Here is a 24,258-nt window from a genome sequence, read left to right as displayed (position 1 = left end):
CAGAATGAGAAAATGTCTTTTTGTTGATTTTTGGAGAATATTTTAAACATTTCAATGCATACCGTTTCACTATAATGCCAGATATCAGCAAAAATGCACCTGTAGTAGGTTGCAGCCTACCATTGGCAACTACTACAGCAATCAGAATGAGAAAATGTCTTTTTGTTGATTTTTGGTGAATATTTGAAACATTTAAATGCATACTGTTTCACTATAATGCCAGATATCAGCAAAAAAACACCTGTAGTAAGTAGCGGCCCATCATTGGCAACTACTACAGCAATCAGAATGGGAAAATTTCTTTTTGTTGGTTTTTGGAGAATATTTTAAACATTTAAATGCATACTGTTTCACTATAATGCCAGATATCAGCAAAAAACCACCTGTAGTAAGTAGCGGCCCATCATTGGCAACTACTACAGCAATCAGAGTGTGGTACACTCAAATGTATTAACTATGATATGTACTATTTTAAAGGGCTAGTTCTCCTGATTACAATGGTGGGTATATCTTATCTCTGTCATGTAGCATGGCCACACAATAAGCCTTTTTGTCTCACAAGGGCATCAAGTATGAAAAAACGGAATGTTTCGTGCTGTCTGCAAAGGTCTAATAAATTTATCATAACTTTTGAACAAAAGGTGATACATTGATTCTGTTTTTATCACTGAGTAGAGGACAAAATTGTGAATCTCCCATACATCTCTATCTACAACAGAAATTGGGGGGAAAATGAGATTAATCTTGACAAACTGATAGTTTTGTGTTTTTTGGGGTTGAATTTTAAAGATATTTTAAAATAATATGTGTGTTCTCCTCAAAATTATTAATTATATTTTATACCATTTGAAAGGGCTATTTCTCCTGATTATAATGGTGTTTTCAAAACTGTGCAACTCACCGAGTGGTTAGTGGAGTTCGTTGACTATTAAAAGCAAATATATCGGCGCAATGTATGATTCGAATTTGAACCTGAAGCATAGACGGTGGCGCAGTAATATCAACGTGCAATGACAGAAATCAATGGGATTTTACAAAATGCCAAATAAAAGACGACAGAAACTGTATTTCGCTACGCTACTTGTTTTGGAACATAAACGAACACCACTAACCACTCGGTGAGTTGCACAGTTTTGAAAACGAACGTTAAGGGTTGTTTTAGGACATGTTTGAGTAGCCTACTACAGTATGCCCATTGCCAGCCACCCTGAGAAGTGAAAAGGCGATTCAAAACGAGTCAGAAAAGTCGAGACAGGACCAATCGTCAAAATTTCGGTGTCCACCACTCTAGTTCATCCAAAACAAACCAGAAAAGGGCCTTAAAATGCTAAAAACCGGAATTTTCCTTTAAGTAACTTGGTTATCATTATTATCTTTGTTAACATAGTTAGCATAACTGCTAGCAAATATTAGAGCCATTTCAACTGTTAGTTATCGTCAACTATCTACCTAAATAATTTAACCATTTAAACTATTCACCTATTTAACTGTTCAGTCATTCCAACTATATTAAACCTCATCTACCTAGCAAATAATTTAACCATTTAAACTATCCACCTATTTAACTGTTCAGTCTAACTATATTAAACCTCATCTACCTAGCAACCAATATAGTTTGTTTTTACTCTGTATGATATTTTACATCATATTTTTTTGCATTTTCATGCACTGTATTTCCTTCAGGAAATGCTTTTCTAGTTCTTCTTCTTCTTCTAACGCATTTAATGAAGCTTCAACCGTTTAACGTAGGAACTTCATTCAAACTGCGTTGCGTAGGTCTTACTTAGGACATGGATGCTATGTATTTTTCAGCTTTGTAACTTTTATACTTTTTAAACTATTAATTAAAAACTACTCAAAATTTCCCCATAGACTTAACATTGGGCTGTGACATCACAATAGAGCCGTTAAGCAATTAGAATCCTAGGCCAGGTGTTCCGGCCACCTGGATCAACTGCCAGTCTCAGGCTTTAAAGGTGCGATTTGTGGGATTGTTACCGAACGTTCTGTAGGCCAAAATCAAAACACTGGTGAACGTTGTCAAGACTACCAGACGCGAGCCTCTTCTGGGTTGCCAGATGTAATGAAGACTTAGCTAACGTTAGTTGACCTGCAGCTGCTTTAACGTTTCTCCAACCATGACCCAGCTACACATTACGGAAACGGTGAAAACAAAAAATACCTCTCTAACCAACGTAACATATTTAGCTGAAGTTAGCGATGCAGATGAAGTTTAGCCTAGGCTACCTGTTGTTGAGAAATATGGCCAGCTCTGCGTCAGACTTGATATTCTTCGTTTGACGAAGATGTCACCATCTCAGGAAGCTCCTCCGATGTCTTAATTTGTTTCTTGTTTTAAATTTGGAAATTCCCCTGCCTCTCGTAGGCGTTCATGACTACAACTGACAGCTGTTGACAGTTGGCCTTTGCTAATTTGGCAACCCAAATAGGAGGACGCGCTAGCCCATTATTAATACGCTAATCTAGAATTAATCGTTCAAAACATAAACAAAAATTCCAAGAGATTCCTCCCCGTAACTCATTTTTTTTCATGGGTTTTACGGGGTTTTACGTGTTAGAGTTATGTTGTCAAATAAGCCATTACTTCAATTCATCATGTTTCCTTACTCTCTGACAACATATGGTGATCATTTTTGGAATGGTTACAGTTTATTTTCCATTATTTCCTACATTCTGGACCTTTAAGCATACAAACTGGCTCTATTAAGACTACATACCCTGTTCAACTGCTTCCTCTGCCAAAAACTGTTTCAAAATAAAAGTCCTCACTACAATATTTCACTGTTAAACAATTTAACCCTTTAAACTACTGAACTTTTTAACTGTTCAGCCATTGTAACTGTTACTTATCATCAACTATGACTCCTACCCACTGTAGCTAGTTAGCATGGTTAGCATTGCTAGCATTTTTAGCAAAACTGCTAAAAATGATTAGCTAAGTTAGCTAAGTAACATGGTTAGCATAGTTAGCATGCTAGTTAGCATAGTTAGCATAACTGCTAAAAATGATTAGCTAGGTTAGCTAAGTCACATGGTTAACATAGTTAACATGTTAGCATTGCTAACATGTTAGTTAGCATAACTACTAAAAATGAAAACATTAGCTAAGTTAACTAAGTTAAGTAACTTGGTTAACATTATTATCTTTGATAACATAGTTAGCATAACTGCTAGTAAACATTAGAGCCATTCCAACTGTCAGTTATCGTCAATTATCTACCTAAATAATTTAACCATTTAAATTATCAACCTATTTAACTGTTCAGTCATTCCAACTATATTAAACATTATCTACCAAGCAAATAATTTAACCAAATAAACTCATCATATTTTAGCATTTTCATACACTGTATTTCCTTCAGGAAATGCTTTTCTAGTTATACTTTTTCTTCTAACGCGTTTAATGCAGCTTCAACCGTTAAACGTAGAAACTTTATTCAAACTTTGTTACGTAGGTCTTACTTGTGACATAGGGGCTATGTATTTTTTATATTTGTAACTTTTATACTTTTTAAACTATTAATTAATAACTTTTAAAAAATCCCCATTGACTTAACATTGCCCTTTATGACATCATAGCAATTAGAATCTTCTGCCAGGTGGCCAGTCAGTCAGTTTCTCAGGCTTTAAGCATACAGTCTCATTCTATTAAGACTACACATCATGTTCAACTGTTTCCTCTGTCCACAACTGTTTCAAAATAAAAGTCCTCACTACAATAATTTCCTATTAAATAACCATTTAAACTATCCACCTATTTAACTGTTCAGGCATTCCAACTACATTAAACCTCATCTACCTCGCAAATAATTTAACCATTTAAACCAGTGTTTTTCAACCTTTTCACTTTTGACACTTAAAATGTCCCACGGCACACTAACATCCTGTGTGAAGAAAAAAATAAACATACCATAGCCTAAAATTTCAAACAATACACAGATACGGGCTTATTATGGCTTCTATGCAAGACCTGCTCAATAAAACAAGCGCCCTCTGTTTCATTTGTAGGTGACTATATCTATAATTTAATTGTTATGAACTGGATATGTGATGATTCTGTGAATACTGGATATGGGGGCCCCGTTGTACAATGCATGCATACCACAAATAGTGCAATCATACAATCAATCAGAGCATGTGGTTATAAATTCTTTGTTGCAACAGTTGCTTTTCTGGACCAGTGAGTGACATTTGGGTAATTTTGGGCAATTTTCTGCGGCACACCTGATGATCTCTCACGGCACACTAGTGTGCCCCGGCACAGTGGTTGAAAAACACTGATTTAAACTAGCCACCTATTTAACTGTTTAGTCATTCCAACTATTAAACCTCATCTACCTAGCAACCAATATAGCAACCATGTCAAATACCCTAGTAACAGCCTAGCAACCACTTCCACAGTTACAACCTAGCAACCAACAATGTTGGTCAAGTTACTTGGAAAAAGTAATTAGTTACTGATTACTTATCCAAGAAAGTAATCTAGTTACTTTACTGATTACTTATTTTCAAAAGTAATTAGTTACTTTACTAATTACTTTACTTAGTTACTTTACAAAATCACACTAGCTATACACAACCTGAATACGCTTTTTTAAAACTTGGTTTTATTAGTTTCAATCTTAACTTTTTGGTGTGTATACTCCTTCATTTGAATAGATGTAAATAAAATACAGCAAAAAAAAAAATATTAAAACCAAAGTCTCTATTAACATTTACATCTTTTAACAGTTGCAGTGCAGAGAGGAGTAATGCATTTACCAAAACAGAAAATGCTGTTGCATGCCACATTTAGGCTGTTCTAATGTCAAGAAGAGTATGTGTTTGAACTGTGTGTGTGCAGTGCCGCTGCTGGCTATTTTGGTGCCCAAAGCAGAACTGTTAGTTTGAAATATTTCTTAAGAAATACTACTAATTTGATGCAGTTTAACTCATTTATAAATGGTGCGCTGTCACTTTAAGAGCATCTACACAACTCTCATAATGATCAGCTCCATTCAAATATAAGCATGGCTAGTCCACAAACTCCACATTTGGCACTATATTAGCAATAGTCATGATATTAAGTTGGTATAAACAGCTAGCTAGACATTTTCTGTTTGCAATTAAAAGTGATAGCCTATATGAGCCTGGTAGCACCTACCTGAGTGGAATGTGTTTCAATCGGCATAGGCTACTGTGCTTCATGTAAATGCTTAGTTTAAGGCAGTGGTTCTCAAACTTTTTCTTTCATTCCCCAATTTGATCAAGGGGGCCTTTTCGAGCCCCACCTGCCCCTCATCGCTCTAAGAAAGTGGTAGGTCAAGCTTAAAATTGTCAAATGTATTGAAATAATGACAAGTTCTAAATATATCCTCTTCAGCAGAGTTAAAATCAGCTGGTGCTGCAGATATAATAATAAATAAATACATAATGTGCCATTGTAAATTAAACACACATATTTCTGTTTTCCAGCAACATATTAGGTAGCATAGGCCAATATTTTACAGCATTGTACAATATATTCAATGAAATACCAACATGTTTCAGCGTTTCAGCGATTTCACTCAGATTCTCAAAGGCATACTGTTGCGATCGAGGCGCCTGTCCCATACCTCAGGTTTTTTGGTGAATGCAGTAATCTTATCTGCTAGGTGAGGTAGGTGCTTGTCTTTGCCTTGTAACTGGAGATTTAACTCATTAGGGCAGCCGTGGCCCACTGGTTAGCACTCTGGACTTGTAACCGGAGGGTTGCCGGTTCGAGCCCCGACCAGTGGGCCTCGGCTGAAGTGCCCTTGAGCAAGGCACCTAACCCCTCACTGCTCCCCGAGCGCCGCCGTTGAAGCAGGCAGCTCACTGCGCCGGGATTAGTGTGTGCTTCACCTCACTGTGTGTTCACTGTGTGCTGTTTGTGTTTCACTAATTCACCGATTGGGTTAAATGCAGAGACCAAATTTCCCTCACGGGATCAAAAAAGTATATATACTTACTTACTTGAGCTTTCCAAATATATCGCAAAGATAGGCCAGCTTCAAGAAATGTTCATTAGAACTTGCTTGCAGATTCAAACATGCGCTCACGCTGCCTTGACACGAGCGCTTCCCTATGAATAACACAGTGCGTCCATTGCGCATCGGGTGCTACCTGGGAATAGGCTACAGATAAAAAAATAAATTAAAAAAACTCCTGTTTTTCGCGCCCTACCTGGCATGTCTCCGCGACCCAGTAGAGAAACGCTGGTTTAAGGAAAACGAATTATTGAAGACTTCAACACTCACCAGCCCCATTACAAAAAGGCAAAGACCACATTATATTTTTGCCCATTTTCCAAATCACAGTGAATGCAGCCAGAATATTATAATGCCCTGGCTCCTGTTATAACGGGCCAGTAGGCTACAGGGAACCCGCGACGTCCTCTATTTTCACCTGTTGCTGCAGCTGTCATGTCGGGATCTGGGGGTGTCTCAATGAGTTTCACATTCCTGTGCTGGCTTGCTAGGTGCTTGCTCAGATTTGAGGTGGAATTTTTCGCTGTAGACAACATTTTTCTTCCCAGAAGAGTGTACAGTGTTAATGTTTTTTTCTTAATGTCTGAACTGCAATGAATTAAATGCTCCATGTTCGCGCTCTCTCCTGCACTCCATGTCTTGCACACGTGTGTCTGTTGTTTACATCTATATCGCGCAGCTATAGCCTACATCATTGTCAGGAGTTAGTCTCACAAAATCCATATGGCAAAATCCCAAATTCTTTTACTGTCTATGGCAAAATCACGCTTTAGTAAGCAGTAACGCAGGCTGCTTGCAGGAAAGTAAAAGTAATCTAATTACTGTTTTTGCAATTGTAATCCCTTACTTTACTCGTTACTTGAAAAAAGTAATTGGATTACAGTAACAAGTTACTTCTAACGCGTTACTGCCCATCACTGGCAACCAATGAGTTTAACCTAGCAACCAGCATAGCAACCATCACAACTAATCTAGCAACAGCCTAGAAACCACCTCAAGTACCCTAGCGAAAGACTAGCAACCATGTAAAATACCCTAGCAACAGCCTAGCAACCACTTATACAGTCACAACCTAGCAACCAACATAGCAACGAATGAGTTTAACCTAGCAACCAGCATAGCAACCACCACAACTAACCTAGCAACAGCCTAGCAACCACCTCATGTACCCTAGCAACAACATAGCAACCATGTCAAATACCCTAGCAACAGCCTAGCAACCACTTCTACAGTTACAACCTAGCAACCAATATAACAACCAATGGGTTTAACCTAGCAACCAGCATAGCAACCACCACAACTAACCTAGCAACAGCCTAGCAACCACCTCAATTACCATAGCAACAGCCTAGCAACCATGTCAAATACCCTAGCAACAGCCTAGCAACCATCACAGCAACCAACAGGATTACCTAAACAACCAGCATAGCAACCACTGAATTTGGCATAACAACCAACATATGTACCATAGCAACACTATTGCAACTATATCTGCATTATTTGTTTTTACTCTGTATGATATTTTACATTTTCATGCACTGTATTTCCTTCAGGAAATGCTTTTCTAGTTATAGTTTGCTATTTTTTCTTTTAGAATGGCACGGTGAACTTATAGCTTAGTTTTCCTATACATGTTCTCTCAGCTTTCCTACAGGATCTTTTTAGGTCATGGATATTTTCGTTCATCCAAGGCGTCAGTTTGCTACAGGGCCTTTTTTAGTCTTTAAAGGAGCCACTCTGTCGAGCAGGACAACTATCACTATTGAAAGCTTCTACCATTTGGTCAATAGAATGATTGAACATTTCTGAAATTATGGAGTCTGCTAGAGCTATGAACTCCTGCTCTGCTCTAGTGCAGGAAACATGATTTAATTGAAGTTTTGGGATGAATTCTGAAGGCATTTTAGTATGACATTAAAAGATACACAATAATGATCAGACATATTGATATCATTTACCGATAATCAGTTACCTCTATCCCTCTAGAGATGACTAGATCAAGGGTGTTGCGAAGGTTGTGAGTGGACCCTGTAACATGCTGCTTTAGCTCTAAACTATCCAAAGTATTAAGGAACTTACTGGCTTTAGCATCAGTCGTTTTATTGACATGGATATTGATGATGAGTGACATAAGTGAAATGAGTGACATAACTGAAAACTGGTCGAGGAAGCCAGTCCATAGTTTAGGAGGGCAGTATAAGGTCAATAGAAGTACAGCTGGGTCAGCCTTCAGAGTGAGGGTGATATACTCGAAGGAGCCAAAATTGACTCTAGAGCAACTATAGAGAAAATGGTGGCAATCCCCCCCCCCCCCCCCCCTTTACCCTGCCTAATTGAGTGGAAGAAATTATGAAGTTGTAATGTCTGTGTGTGGAACTCAAGCAGCATTCATTCATTCATTTTGTTCTGTGTTATTTACAAGTATGGATCAAAGAGGCCAAAGGCACATTTAGAAAAAGTACGGTGTCATCTATTTGCTGAAGAAGGCCCTACAAAGTCCAGATGCTAGGTCTATTTCAATGAAAATTGACCAGTGGTAGTTCAATGTCAGCTCTCTTTAGGCCAGTTAATCTAGCCCATAAAGACAAACATTTTTTTTACAGAAATGTCTCATAGTTTTTATTGGTCCTAATACACTCCTGAATCATATACTAAAAGTCTACTGCCAAAGATGGAGTGGAACATATATTATTTCGAGATTAAAGGCCAAAGTTGTGCCCAACACTCGAGTAAATAGAGTAGAATAGAGGAACATTTGTTAAATGTGTGCTAATTGTTTTGAAGGTGTGAGGTCAGAATTGACAGAAGCTGAATTAAGCATTAGTTTGTGCTGGATAATATTATTAACACAGTGCATGGTGTGTGTCATATATATTACATCCCATTGTGTTGAAATACTAATCTGGTTGTCCATTCCCCTGACTTTACCCAGTACTTTAAACTCACCCACATTCCTACAGCTCCATCCCCCCGTCTCTGTGTTATTGATGAGATAAACAAAACTATCTACAATGTGTATTGTAAGCTGAAATGCTGTCCCACACTGTCAGATGCATGCTCTTTGGCCCCTTTGAATGACTCTTCAAGTATGTTGGAATGTCTCTCTCCAAGGCAGGATAGCCAGCAACTGCTGCCTAAAATGAGGTATAGGAGTGCAGCACATTAACAGCACAAAGGAACAATGACATGTCTTTACATGTGCCCCTTGAGCATGACTTTAGAGACCCACCTGGACGCCCTTAGGGAAAGAATGTTGTAAAGACAGCGTTGGGGCCTAACTTTCTTGTAGCCTTAGGTGAGAGGTAAAACAGTGTCTCACATTTCTGACATGTGTTGTCATCTGTGTTTGGAATTCACAAAGGGTCTGTAGGAGGGGTCCCCACTGTCAGGAGTTCATTGTATTATCTGTTCACCTTTGACCAGTATCAGTGCCAAGATCCAGTTGTTGCCCTCAGCTATAAAGTCTTTGGAAAACTCCAACAGCCAGTTTGGAGTTTTGCATATCTGTGGCTATACACAAAGGTCCTAGCAACTTGATCAATTTACCCTGGCCATGCTTCCAATTCGCACAACGTTTCTCAAGAACTCTTCTGTGAATATCATATTTCTCTCAGTATTCAGAGACAGCTAATTGGGTGACTTCTCACAACAGTGTCTGCACTGCAAGTTTTAAAGGTCCTATATTATACTTCTTTTTCAACAAGTCAAAATAGACATATGGGTTGCACAAAACATGTCCCTGAAGCTGTTTGCACAACATTCCCCTCATTACACATTATCAGCAGCTCCATTCTTGGCAGTTTCAGTCTCATTTAGAATAGACTGTTTCTGGGGCCTGTTGCCTTAAATGTAAATGAGCTGTTGTTGGCCACACCCCACTCCAGAACTGATTCCATGTTTACGCCGCCGGATGCGTATCGGATAGCATGGTCGAAAGCCAGGGAATACGAGTCGGTTGGTGACACAACCAGAGAGCATCCAACTGCCAGTGATAAAATGCAATTTGTTATGCAGGAATAATAAAGAATGTGTGACTAGTCAATCTATTGTAGTTTAGCCGAAATATCTGCTAAATAATAACAATAACCATAGCAGAATCAATTCAAACACCTGCATGTATGACGTAACATAGCCTATCAATGTTGAATGATAATGGGTAAAACTTTATTTGGATCGGTATTTAAGCCCAGTAGAGGTGATGTACTATTCCATTTGTGAAATTGGTTGCCAGGTGACCTGGGTCGCTTCCAGCATAGGCTAGGTTACGTTATATGGCCTTCGGCCTCGTACCTCGAGACGTGTCCTGGGGAGTTTCTGTTTGTATACTGAAAATATGGGTGTGTAAAAGCTGACCACTAAACCCCCCCCCCCCCCCCCCCCGAAAAAAAGCCACTCAACTCTTTCACCAGCCACTATAGATACAGTATAAATGTTGGACAGAATTCATAATTGGCCTGTCCTCCATGCACAGTAGCAACAAAACTAAAGGTCAATATAACAGCATTCATATGCCATAGTGTCAATAGTGGCTAGCTAGCACCGTTTAAAACCTGAGAAAAGGCTCTTTCATGTGACACATGTGTGATAAGTAGCCTACTCGAGTAGGCTACTTATCACACATGTGTCACATGAAAGAGCCTTTTCTCAGGTTTTAAATAGAGAAGAATGGGTGAATTTGGACGCACTTCATAGTGTGCTGTGCCATGCTGCGCAGGATATTGCGGCTCACTGGTAGTTATTATAGGTAACTTCAAATCAGCGTGATTTACCCTTATAGGCTACTGCACATTACAAGATCTGTACGAGATGATCCGCAGCACTAAAGGGAGAAATTATTTAACTCTTTGTGTAGCGCATGTGAGCACCCCCCCCCCCCCCCCCCCATTTCAACCTGAATATTGGTCGGGACATTTCAGTCGTAATTTGACATTGGTGTGGACACGTCCTTCGGTATATTTAATATTAAAATTTATCCTATTGTAACCAATGATACTATTACAAGTTTTTAAATAGTATCATTGGTTAGGTAAGAGGCACAATCAAAAAATCTTCTGACGAGATCAATTTTTTTGGCTTTTTTTAGGGATTCATTTTTTTGATTAGAAGACACTTTTCTGTTTCCTGGCAGGACTTTGGCTGAAGGACTTCATAAAATATTTAATTTGCATAGTCTCCTATTACTCCTGTTGTTTCATGTGCTATATAAAGTGACTTGACTTGACAATTAGTTTACATTTTAGGAACTTAAACAGAGGGTTTAAACGTAGGCTACACTTTGCAGAATTTTCACCTTTATGAGGCCAATTTGATGATAAACAAACTTGTAATGTTTGAAACGTTCACCTAGTATAGCTATACAGCAGAGACATAGCAAGTTGCTATTGAGAAAACCATCATTCACCTCCAAAACTACAGCATTTTCATTATGTACAGGGTGGATAAGTCACAAGTTTGCTATTTACGACAACAGAGTAAAATATAAATATATTGCTACTCTAGAGGGAGTTCTACCAAGGCCGTAGTCATGATGTCCACATTGGGTCAACATTTCCTACCATGCAAAAATATTATCACAAACAAGTCGGTAGTTAAGTCAGTCAATTAGGGTATTCCAAACTTTTGACGGACATAGGCATGGCATAGATTAAGCAATAAGCCCCGAGAGGCCGTATATTTACGCTGATTCTGCAACAGCTAAGGGGCATTGTTAAGAAGGACGTGCTAGCGGAGTGCCTAACGGTACCGATCCACTTGCACGACACTTCATTTTATCGTGTCACATTCCACTCTAGTCCTATGGGTGACGTCAAGCGACTTTAACGCGCCCGCAAAGCATTCCGGGAAGGCAGCGCTGCATTTGAAAATATGTTGCGCGTCAAAAAGCTGGGCGAAGCCCATCTTTATGCAAATAAATCCGTTGAACGCGAGGCGACTCTCTAATGAAAGGACGAGGTTGTAGGTCCTTTGTTCTACCACAACGGTGCCTGTGAAACTTTGGTTCCGCTTACAAGACAAATAATGTTTTAACGATCTCTTCAACGACCACCTAATAGTCCATAAAACAAACGAAACTAGGATTTGGATGAATATATTGATTGTTGGTGTTTCTGGTAAGGATTTGAGATTGCATTTAGTAGTTTAAATAAAACAAGATTTCCAAATGGCTTGCATAGTTTGTTTAGGCTATTAATGTGTTGTATACTGTTAAGTACATGCCTAAAATTGTGGTCCATTTGTGGAAAAACAAACTGAGTATGAGCTGGTAACTGATATTTTAAACAAAACGCCCACACACGACTGAACATTGGGAGGCAGCGCGACATCTATGCGACACAACAAAATGAAGTGTCGTGCAAATGGATCGGTACCGTAAAACTCGTAAACCCTTAGCTGTTGTAGAATCAGCGTAACTACGGACTCAAGTGGCTTATTGCTTTTCTAAGGCCTAGTCCACACATACCAAACCGATCTTTTTTTCCTCCGTCTCCCCCTGGAACCGTATCAAGAATATTTGCGTCCAAACGGATCCATCTCAACACGACTCAACACGTTACTTCATACCCCAGGCCTATAGGTGGCACTGTTTCTTTACAGAAATTTACCAAAACTTGCGCTTTACAAACAGACAGAATAGGCTACGACGAAATGGCTAGTGCAAGGAAACCAGAATTGTTTGTGTGGACTGATGGTGAACTGTCAATTGTAGTCAACTGTAAAACTAATTACCTTTATTTTACGGTTTGTGAAGGGTGCAGTCCCGTCCTTTATTTGGCTAACGCAGGTAGGCCTACTAATCACCTTTACTTTCTTTGGTTGTAGGATAGTCCGTGATTCACATTAGTTTTGGCTATCACCGCAATTAGGCTACTAAACGCAAGGCTTACCCAAGTTCTAGGCTATTCTGTCGCCACATTTATAATATTGCTATAAAACCTTTGTTAGTAACAGTCAATACTTTTGCCTGCATCAAATCGCGCATTCGCATTAAGTGTGCTACCATCGGCTTAACGTGAGTTCTAAGCGTCTTTGTAGGCCTATGCTTATATCTGATTTCAGTCGACTGTGAATGCATGTATGTTGTAAGACATGTAAAATAAATGAATGACACTGGCACTACGCACAAATTAATGTAGCCTAAACTTACACCGCACTTTCCTAATAAGTTCTCTCGCGTCACTGACAGTGGCTAGAATGCATAAAAAAACACCGGGAAAAACAGTGTTCACAGTCCACCAAGTCATAAGCTATCGGCGCTACGCAGCCGATTGTGATATTTATCTTACGGAGTGTAATCGTAGGTAATGTCATGTATGAAAACTAGTATTGTTAGGCAATACTATAAGTGCAAGTCCAGGGCAGCTGAGGTGTGGCGATGACATCATCGATACACGAGCAGGATGTGCGGTTTCGCTGTCTAAACGAATTCAAATGGGCTACGGTTTCAGATTTTTCCACTCTGGGACCAGGTTTCAGAAAAGTGCGGTTTCGGGCAGTGCGTTTACAGGATTCGTTTGGACGCTCGGCCAAGACGAAGCAAAACCTCTGCGTTTAACCTAAAAAGCGTCTCCGTGTGGACAGGCCCTAAAACTGTTACTGTAAATACCTGGCAACGTTTCATAAAGTAAAGGTACAGCAACTAGAAATATAATTGACGCAGTTGCATGCCTATTTTCATTCAATGGAAGTCATGAAATGTGGTCACGGTATTTGCTTGCTGGGTGTCAAATAAACTGATGTTACCCACTACGAAACAAAACCCCTTAATTTCCCCCCTTTATAAATGCCTTACTTATGACCTTAAAACCCTTTTATAATTAAATAGTTTTTTTAAGTAGAAATATGTGCATAAATTAAGGTCGATTAAGGAGAAAAACCTACTGAATGTATCCCTTACTTTTTTGATTTGCTGGGTGTCAAATAAACTGATGTTACCCACTACGAAACAAAACCCCTTAATTTCCCCCCTTTATAAATGCTTACTTATGACCTTAAAACCCTTCTATAATTAAATAGTTTTTTTAAGTAGAAATATGTGCATAAATTAAGGTCGATTAAGGAGAAAAACCTACTGAATGTATCCCTTACTTTTTCGATTTCCCCTTAATTGCCCCCCCCCCCCCCCCCCTCCCTTAATGAAAGAATTCCTGAATTGACACCTTGAAATAAAATTAAGATATAGGCTAGCCTACTGTCCTTTATTAACCCTTAACAAATAAAGGGAACCCCTAACTTGACACCTTAAATGTAGTTTAAGGGGTCACCTTATGGCATTTTAAGGTAAAAAAAAAGGGCTGTGAAATCAAGGACCACTATAGCCTAAATTAAGTGGTTTTGATATGTTTTCAGGGGTAATTTAGGGTACATTTGAGTAGATCAGGTTTCGTAGGGAAGGTACGAAGGGGGTGGAGTAGTTCTTGGGCAGATAGCTGGTTAACAACCTCTCCTTCTTTGGAAAGGCTCTAAGGGGAACATTCCATGGGAGCATTCCTCATCCGCTACCTAGCAATCTCATTCGCCTACCGAATGGAGACAAAACAGATTGTCAGCCAAATGAATATCGGGCATAATGACTTCATAAACATCTCCTAGCGGTTTATTGTTATGAGTGAGCAACGCAACGCCATATGATTGTCTGTATGTCCAGGGTTGAACAGCCTAGTTCTTGTTTTATATTTAGTTTGTTTATCCCCCCTCCTTGTTTCCAGATCATAAACAAAACAGGACTTGTAATCGAACCTCGTATTCGTGGCGCATACGACCTTTGATGGATTCAAACACATCAAAGCAAGAGCTGCGGGCAAAAATCAAGTAACTACTACACGTTTTTTTTTCTGTATTCTTGTTTGGGCTGTGTGTGTATGTGTCTGTTTGCGTGCAACATAACGGTTACCTGTGAAAACGAGAATCCTCAAAGATTATGTAGCCTAATGCCCCTGGTGCCTTCAGTAGAGACGAATCTAGTGGATGTTAATTAAATTTAGTCATGACTGGATGTATTACAGTAAAATAGCCAATGTATTAGTGAGTTATTTGAAGAGATTTGAAAGTAGCGTTTCGGCGATCGACTAATCGAGTCTGCTGCTATTTGTGGATGGGGAGAAAATTCAAGGAGAGGGCGAGAGTCTTCGCCTCCTCTTGATGGATACAAATCTGTCTGAAAACAATACACCATTGAAGTCTGAGATGAAAATACTGGCTTTGTGAAAGCGGTGTTTTGAAAAAGGTAAGACTAACAGCGTTGGTTGTTGATCGTATAGCGCGTTGCATTTTTGTATGTGCCGACGTTAAAGTGGATTTGATGAACGATAGACGCCTCTTGCTAAGTCTGCTTGCTAGCTTACTCGATAGCAAGATGACGCCAGCTACAACTATCATTTTCTTCCCTCCAAACAGGTGCACTTCAAGACTTTTTGGACGTATAGTTGGTTTGTGGCGACTAGAGGCGGTTGAGGGTTATGTCTGAAATGTTGGTGGTGTGAAAAAATAAACCCCTTCAGCTTGCGGATGGAATAATACCGACAATGCTAGCTAGAGTTCGGTAGGATTGTATTCCACATTTATCTATGTTCGCTACATGTAACGTTAACGATGTAGAATCCGTTGCGCCCTGACGATGCTGACATCGCCTACGTTGATAATAATAAGCTGCTTTGACCTATCCTAATTAATCCTTAACTTCAGTGATATGAGATTGGTGTTGCAAATTATCTTTATTTTATAATGTTAGACGCAGTCGTTGAACAAATAAGCCAAGGCCTAAACCAGGTAGCCTAGGCCTGGAAGTTAGCTATCTAGTTAGCCGAGTTAAACATGAAGTGGGCTCCGATTGAGTGTTATCGGTGTCTAATGGAAAGCTTCAGGAATAATGTTATGACGTTAACCATTAAAGATGTTAACCATAAGTTCGCAGATAATGTGTAACTTAGTTTCACAGGGTTACCACTCTTAAGCCAGATGTAAAATTCCATGACTTTCCCCTGACGAAAAATCTGAATATCCATGAGCTACTATAGAATGAATCGTACAATACCGACCAAAGATTTCAGAGTAGCCGCATAGCGTTCAAGAATCTGACTTTTTTTTTAGAGTGGGAGAGGAATAAATGGGCCTTGGATAAACAAAGTTGGGCTAACCACTCAAGCAAGCAGTAAAGCTAATTACCAGATATACACCAATTCTGCGTGGACACATGTATTTGCATTGATGTATTTTGGCGAGTATTTTAAACTGCTATAACAACATTTCCTGATATTCCATGACATTCCCCACAAATGATAGAATTCCCTGACTTTCCATGTCTGAAATAGACTTTATCAAATTTCCATGATAATCCATGACCCGTGGGAATCCTGGTATCAGTGCTCGCAAAACCATGTGAAAACAACAGCGAAACGTGGGCTAACTTACGTTAACATTACATCGACTAATTAATGTGATGTTAGAATTAATGCGATAGCAAGACTAGACATAGGCCTAGTTATTTTAAAGTCCAGTTGTATGTAAACCTTATTGTCAACATTACTGTAATGTTAACGTGTAATGAGTTCTTGTTGTGTGGTAGCGTTTCATGATTAACCAGCATTTTAGCCTAATGTAACGTAACCTAGCCCGGTTTCCCAGGCTAAACGTAACCAGCATGTTCGCCTAATGTAACGTACCACGTTTCTGTTCCACCTGTTAAACTAGAGGTACATGGTGAAGGTCTGATTTGTTTTGTCAGGTGTTGAGACTGTGTGTTTACATGATTGATTGAATTAGGTCGATATTGGACTTGTGGCATGATCGAATGTTGTAGTCATTAAACGTCACACTAATAATATATACCGTGAAAAAGTAAAAGTTATTTTAGGGTAACAACTAATATTATTACTTGTTACCGTGAAACAACTTTTACGTTTTCCTTCTGTGTTACCAGTAAATGTAAATGATATTGGATGACACTGTTATGTCTGGTTAGAAATCTAAATAATGTGTCACAGTTGGAACGTCATCCAGGCAGTGGGTCCCTCAAACTTTGTGTCTGATCTGGTTACATTGTTGTTAGAATGTTCAAAACTCCCCCTTTGAAGGGGCTAACATGAAGCGGGTTTACCTAAATCCTGTATTGCTATATTGGATGTTCAAGAAGTAGGTTACATACTTTGTGAAGACTTATGCTGTAGATTAAAGGTTATGGTGTGTGTGTGTGGTTAAACTTCCAAAGCTGTGACATTGGAGGGCTAGGGAATCCTATAAAGCTTAGTTAGTATGGTTTGCCACGTTAGAAGCTACTTCTAGCCTTAACATAGCTTATTTTGTGAATACAGGCCTTAGATGCAAGGAATAATGGCACAATGGATCAATTAATTTAATCAGTTCATATAGCCTAGTTATGAGAGGAAGTAAAATATGACCTGGTTAATGAATGAGTATGCAAACATGTACAAATTGAAAGCTAAGGTTTCAGACCTTGAAAAACATTTATTGTAAGTTTTAGTGTGGTGTCCTGTCTGAATGCTACCTACTCAGAAAGTGAGTCTCTCTTCCACTTTAGTAATATCTACTTAGATCATGGCGAAATGGTCTACAAACACCATTTTTTCAGAGTTGGCTTTGAATGAGGCAACTACAGCGCTACACTCTGTGGGCATGTACATGGAGGCTCACAGACATGCCCCCAGAGTGTAGCACTGTAGTTGCCTGGTTGCGTTGGCTGCTGGCTGTAGCAACTCGAGCTAGCTAGAACCGATTGTTTTAATGTTTTTTCGTACTGACAGTACTCAGTGACCTCGAGAAACGGAGATCTATGTGAAAAGCTGTCGGATTTCTCCTTTAACTAACTACATGTATTTTATATAGTGAATTGCTATTTGGTGATGTTGTAAGGGTCTTAACATGATGAAAGCAATCAAATGTTTCAAGTAAGGTGAAATGTCAGTTTTGATAGTAACCAATGGTGCTGAATTAGTACTCATGGTCCACATGTAGGTCACAACTCTGCTGTCAAAATTTCAACGTAATGGCTTGATTGCTTCAATTATTATTATTTTGGTTTTCGAAAATGCAAAGATCAAACTGAAATAGTAGGTTATGCTAGATATGTTCCCTTTCAATAGAAACAAAACCATCTCGTTCCTCTGAAGTAAGAACTTAGATCTAGAGGTAAATAGTCCTGAAGGCCTATGCCACATTCCTGTACATCATGATGAGACATGCAAGCTCATGACTTGATTGGATTGAAGATAAGCCCTAACATGAGGTGGGCAGGCAAGCAAGAAAACTCCCATCCCTTACATTCCAGCACAAGCTAAGACTTCTTTGTCTGTATCTGTCTATCATTATTTTCCTCTCATTCTTTTCCTCATAGATTGAGAAGAAAAACAGAGAATTGAGATCTTGGACTTGAGCTCAGACAAGAGGAGGGGTATTTGTCAGCTGGCAAATAGTCTAGCCCTCCTCTTGTCTAAGTCCATTTTAAGCGTTGGTGTGACTAGAACAATTTTACATTAAATCAATGTTTCACATGGCTATGGTTACTTGACAGACACTTTTGTCCAAAATAACTTACAGAAAATGAACATTACAATAATAATAATAACAAAATGGGTAAATCTATGTTAAACAAAATACTATTAATGACAGTGATATCAATAACAAAATCAAGTATCAATAATGAAAATAAACAAAACTATAAATATGCAAACGATAACTCTGAGAATGAAGTAATGAAATGTAAGCTTCAAGGTTTAGCATTCCTGTGTCATAGTAAGCTTGGAACCCTAACATGCTGTCTTAACCAAGAGTGGATGAGCATAATATTTTGCTAATTTAGTTCTCAATTTGTCAGTGCAAGGTGGTGGTGTACCTATAACCTAATTTATATAAACCTAAGCATTGTTCCATTCCATCGGGTATGTTTCATCCACCTGAGCTCTCCACCACTGAGAAGGAATTTTGTGTTTTTCTGAGGGGGGGGGGGGGGGGGGGGGGGGGAGATTCTTGTAGAACACTTAAGTGGGGGTTGTACTAGTGAGGCTGTAGGCCTAAACAGACTCCAGTGCTCTGTTTGGTGCAAGCAAATGTTGTTAATCTTCCACCACATGCACTGAAGCCCCTGATGTGGTAAATTTACATAAACATCATAAAATGGAAAGCAGAGGAACAGGGTTGTGCCATTTCTCACAGTCAAACATTACAAACGTAGAGTCTCTTTGGTTAAATTGACAATGTTGTACTTGATGTCTTGAGTCCTAAACAGATTTGTCCACTGATCTTCTCTATAATTTCACACGCACACACAAACCATTCAGTATATTCCACATGTTTTCAGCTTTGAATCCCACAAACATTATTCTGAATCAACTTTTCCAATCACAGAGCATGGGCTACTTAATGGTGAGCTGCTCACTCACCCTCTACTGCTTGGCTTGTGCTAAGCCTGAGCATGGAGTGAATTTGAAATATTGCTTAGCTTGTGAAAATATGTGTGCTGATTGATCCTGAAGTTGTAGCAGAGGTGGTTTTATTTTGATATATTTGAGGGGGTGGGTAAGTGGGTGGATTGGTTGTACTTAAGCCTTGGTTGCTAGATCTGACCACGGTGTACTACACCTGGGAACAGAGCTCACCAAATGACACTGTTAAGAAAAACTGCACAATCTAGGAATAGGACTAATTCTCTAACTTTCCACAGACCAGTAGGCCTAGATGGAACACAGGCAAAAGAATAGGGCTACAGCTATGTGGGGACATGCAGTCTGATTACCAGCATTCTGGGTCCCTGTTTCTTATGGGTTTCACATGGAGAAACAGCTTCATGCCTTTAAACTGACATTTTAGAATTTCTCATGTTTGTGTTTTGGGATAGTTGAAGTTGCAATCCACCATTTATTAAGCCAAAGTGTTGACATGGTCTGAAAAACTGTCTGCTGAAGAGTCTTGGGTTAAAGGGACACCAGGCCTCTCATCTTTACGAAACTCCCCCTCCCTCGGTCTGAAGCTCTTTTCCTTTTCTTTGCATCTTCCGTCAAGGGTTTTTCACTGCTTCTTCGCTGGCTCTGCCATTATACACACGTTTGCAACAATCGCTAGCGTTTCGTTTGCCTGCCTCTGTGCTGTATGCAGGATGTAAACTGATCCTGCTTCGGTCGGCGGGTAGGATACACTGAACTTGCTAGTGGGATATTCTTCTTACAGGCAGTAGGGGCGGGCGAGAGAGTCTTCATTCGCCCTGTAATGAGTCATTTAACCATATACCGACTTACGAAGATGATTAATTAACACAAAAACGTTGCCTGGTGTCCCTTTAAAGCTATGTGTTGAGCCATCCTGTCTGTCAGCTTAGTGCAGTTTCAGTAGGTATTTTGTATAAAAATTGTATAAAAGTGACACAAAATGAAGGTGACCCTGTTTATCTGTATTACGCTGGCGTATTTTACCAAAGGTGTTGAAGGGGTGAGAATGATAATGAATTGTATATTTCTTTGTAGGTGTAGCTGTGCCTTGCTGTTGGAAAGTTTAAGTTTCCAGTTGAGAGTAGCCGTTTGGGCAGTCAGCCATGACCTCGCTCTTCAGCTAGGCTACCTCCTACTTCCCCCTCCCTCTTACTCTCACTGTAGATTCATTCACATTGAAGGTCCACACTCACAATCAGTTTGGTGTCTGAGCCTAGCTTTTGTTTGCTCAGGGACTCCTTGAGAATTTCTTTGGCTTGCACTTTCCTAAGTCCCCCCCCCCACACACACATACACATACACATTGACAGTGTTGAATGCATTTTCATCCCCTTGTCCTAATGAACTGTTGCATTTCTGTTTTTCACAGTGCCTCTGTAAGGTAGTCCTCTTTTTGTGTTATTTATTTATTTATTTATTTATTTATTTATTTATTTTCCTCAACAATATTTCAGTGTTTCCCACAGAATTGGATTCAATTTGTGGCGGTAGCTGACTTGGACGGAGGGGGGGGGGGGGGGGATTACGATCGTCTTGGTAGTGTATAGGTCTAATTGAGTGCCTGTCACTTTAAGACGTTCAACACAGTTAAAAGGCTGCTGATGTGTGGATGCAATTCATAACGTTTTCTACATAGTTAAAATAAAGGTTCGTACTTCTCTTTGGGACAAGCACTTTTGAATTTTGGAAAACACTTTTGCTTTGGGATTTTGCAAATATTCAGTGTCAGAGTCGATAAAATGAGCCCTTCAACGAAATTGACAAGCAGCTGTAAGTAGGCTAAGCATGCTAAATTCGACATCCAAACAGTATTCTAACGTTAGCTTTGAGATACTGCTTGATTGCATAACTTAGTTTAGTCTCTTCAATGTAGCCTACAATGTTGTGATAAGACCTTAGCAGAGTTAATTTCAATGCAGCAGTTTTGAACAAATTTGCGCAGCATGATCACGATGCTAAGCGGATTTAATAGCAATTTAGCCAGACGTCTTCTATGCCATGGGTTCCCAAAGTGGGGGTCGGGACCCCCCGGGGGGGTCGCAGGACGCCGAGGGGTGGGTCGCGAAATGATTTCCATAAATCAAATAAATTTGGGAAAAATAAAAGAGCTGTCACTTGACCACACTTTAAAGACAGATTTTAATTCCAAGACGCTTGCTGAGTTCTGGATTTCAGTCGAGAGGGAATATCCACAGATATTCAAGGTCGCAATGGACGTACTGACGCCGTTTGGCTCCACATACCTGTGCGAAAAGACTTTCTCTGCACTGACGTATATTAAAAACAAATACAGGTCGCGTCTAAATGTGGAGGATGATCTCCGTGTGGCCGTCTCCACAATTAAACCAAGAATGGACTTGCTGTGTTCTGCGAGAGCGCGCATCCATCTCATTAGATGAGATTAACGCTGAAACATAGTTGGCAAAATGTAAATTTGCGCAGCAACAATGTACATATGTTTACAACAGTTTGTGGATATTACCCTGACTGAGATATTCTTCTGTTAAAATGGAAATTAAAGTAATGTTTCAAAGTTAAGTTTGCACAACAGCAATAATGTGCACTCATTTTACATTGATATTATTTTTTGACTAAGGTATTCTGCTTTTATCATATAGTAAATATCTATATGTAAAATCATAACAGGCTGCTCTGTTCTTTGTGTTGTCGATAAGCCCGTGTTTGGAGAGACAGAGAGACAGTCATCTAAACATAATAAAATAATATCAGAGCAGTATGTCTTTAGTGTCAATTTTATTTGCACTAATGAATCATAATCATAATCAAAATGTCTTTGGCTTTGACCTCTGAGGAAGTGAGACTATTTCTATCTAGTTATGTCCAGGGGTAGGGAGTACTTATGGAGGAGAGAGGATAGGCTAGTTATTAATAGAGCAGCTAGAGATGAACGTAAGAGGAGAATGAAGTAACAGTAGCCTGCAAAATGTGTTTCTGTCTGCTCTGTCTGTCTGTCTCACTCTCCATATATTGTTTGTTTTTGAATGTCAATGGAGTGGGAAATGATTGAAATGGTTTTATTGTGTATGACCAAAACATTCTGTTGATTTTTTTTTTAATTTGTTTTTTTAATTATTTTTAAGTGTTATGGAGTAAATCCATGGTTGTCAGATGGACTCTGGATCATGATGCCTTGAGAAGTGTGGTTGAGCAGTGCTGTAATGATGGTCTCCGGCAAAGAGGATATGAGGTTGCTGTCTGGGTGTGGTTATGTCTGTTGAGTTTTTGTTTGGTTGTGAGCGCCTGCAGTTGTCATTCACATCATCTCCCAACTGCTCCCAGCTGTCAACCTGACCAAACATGGAGGACTTTGCTGGTGGTCTGCTTCAGAGACTAGATCTGCCATGTGATGTCAGGCTTACAAGAATAGCTGAGCTCGGCAGGGAACTATTTTTTTCTGGTTCCCTTTGGAGAAAAGGTATCAGATGCCCAATAATGGGGCACACTAGTTCTTTTTAATGCATTTTGTCAACCAATGTGTGGTATTGTTGTGGAAAGAGATGGGGTGGGAAGCCAACATAGTCTGTGTACTCAGGTTAGTGATTCCCCCACCCTACTTTGGAGAGACATCATTTTACATTGACTCCGAAGAAGGCTATGCAACAAGGTTTGTTGTTGTCATGTTCTGAGTTATAATCAGGGAAGGAAGTGCTGTGCTATGTTGTAGGCCTAATGATGCCCCTTTAAGAAATACCAAGAACAGACTTGTCACAGAGATGGCATAAATCATTTTTATTTTAGTCTGACTGTGATCATGCCAGCTACCTAATTCTTGGTGGATGAAAACATTTCCAATGTTTTACCTTCCTCTGCAGTGGATCTATGGAATTTGTAAAGATATAGGCCTCTTGTGGAAGAGTGCAACAATAACGTATAACTAATTAGCAATACTGGAAAAAGACATTTGAACCCAACAGCTAAACAAATACACCCCTCTCTTCAGTACACTTGACAATGCAATAGTTTTACCCTCCCTCACCCCTTCCCACTGCTCTGTGCACCAGCATTAACTGTTGTTTGCCTGGGATTTGGTGCTTTTTTCCAATGTAGGTATCCAGGACTTTGTGAACACCCTTTTTTCAGCAGACGCACAAAACTGACACCTAGTGGATTGTAAGAATATATTTGCTAAATGTGACAAAAAGTGTTGGTTATTGGTTTAGAATCATTAAATCCTCCTTAAGCTTTTACAACTCCTCATGCTTAGCTGTGAGGTCAGTCTGAGCATTGAGCTGACTCCTCAATGTTTATGCTTAAGGTCTGGTTTTAAATCAGCTGATTGATTTTGCCAAGTTATTCAATCAGCTAAACCTTAGACTTAAGGCTTTGCACTCTGCCCATCGTTCAAAATGGGGTACTTTGTATCAAAACCAAACTTGGCACATGGACTCGGGAGTCGGACCCCAAGTTTCCAGGTCACAGAAAATTGCTTGCCCCCTTCATCGCTAAACTGTATTTTCATCCTACATATCCATTTATCAAACATTCATAGTATCACTCACTGCTTATGAGGTTCCAATGTAGAGGCTGTTGAAATGCTTCTCCCAAGACACACAAATAACTAAACAATTGTATAATATTCCAGCAGCAAATACCCTGTCTGCTGAATAACTGAAGCTAAGCAGGTGTGGGCTTGGTTAGTACTTGGATGGGAAAAACCGAAGTTTTCAACTGCTGCTTGAAGTGCAGTGTTTCCCATACAGTGACTAATCTGTGGTGGGGTGCCACGAAATAAAAATCGGCCGCCACAGATGAATATTCTATGTTTAATTTAATTTAAATTAAATATAAGTTCAAAT

General features: G+C 39.4%; 1 protein-coding gene across 3 annotated transcripts in view; it reads left to right on the top strand.

Moving 5' to 3' along the window:
- The first annotated feature begins 14,498 nt into the window (after positions 1-14,498).
- The window catches only part of dag1 (dystroglycan 1), a 43,762-nt gene continuing 34,002 nt past the window's right edge, over positions 14,499-24,258 (top strand). The window contains exons 1-2 of one of the 3 annotated variants that reach the window (XM_042090009.1): positions 14,512-14,613; positions 14,714-14,816. The gene's annotated coding sequence lies outside the window, so the exon portion shown is untranslated. Of the gene's footprint in view, positions 14,817-14,863; positions 15,232-24,258 lie in introns of those variants that run through there. The other 2 variants (XM_042090008.1, XM_042090007.1) reach the window with 2 other exon arrangements.

The sequence above is a fragment of the Alosa sapidissima genome, chromosome 4 (genome assembly GCF_018492685.1).
Source record: "Alosa sapidissima isolate fAloSap1 chromosome 4, fAloSap1.pri, whole genome shotgun sequence".
Taxonomy (NCBI): Eukaryota; Metazoa; Chordata; class Actinopteri; order Clupeiformes; family Clupeidae; genus Alosa; species Alosa sapidissima.
This window is presented reverse-complemented; position numbering and strand designations above follow the sequence as displayed.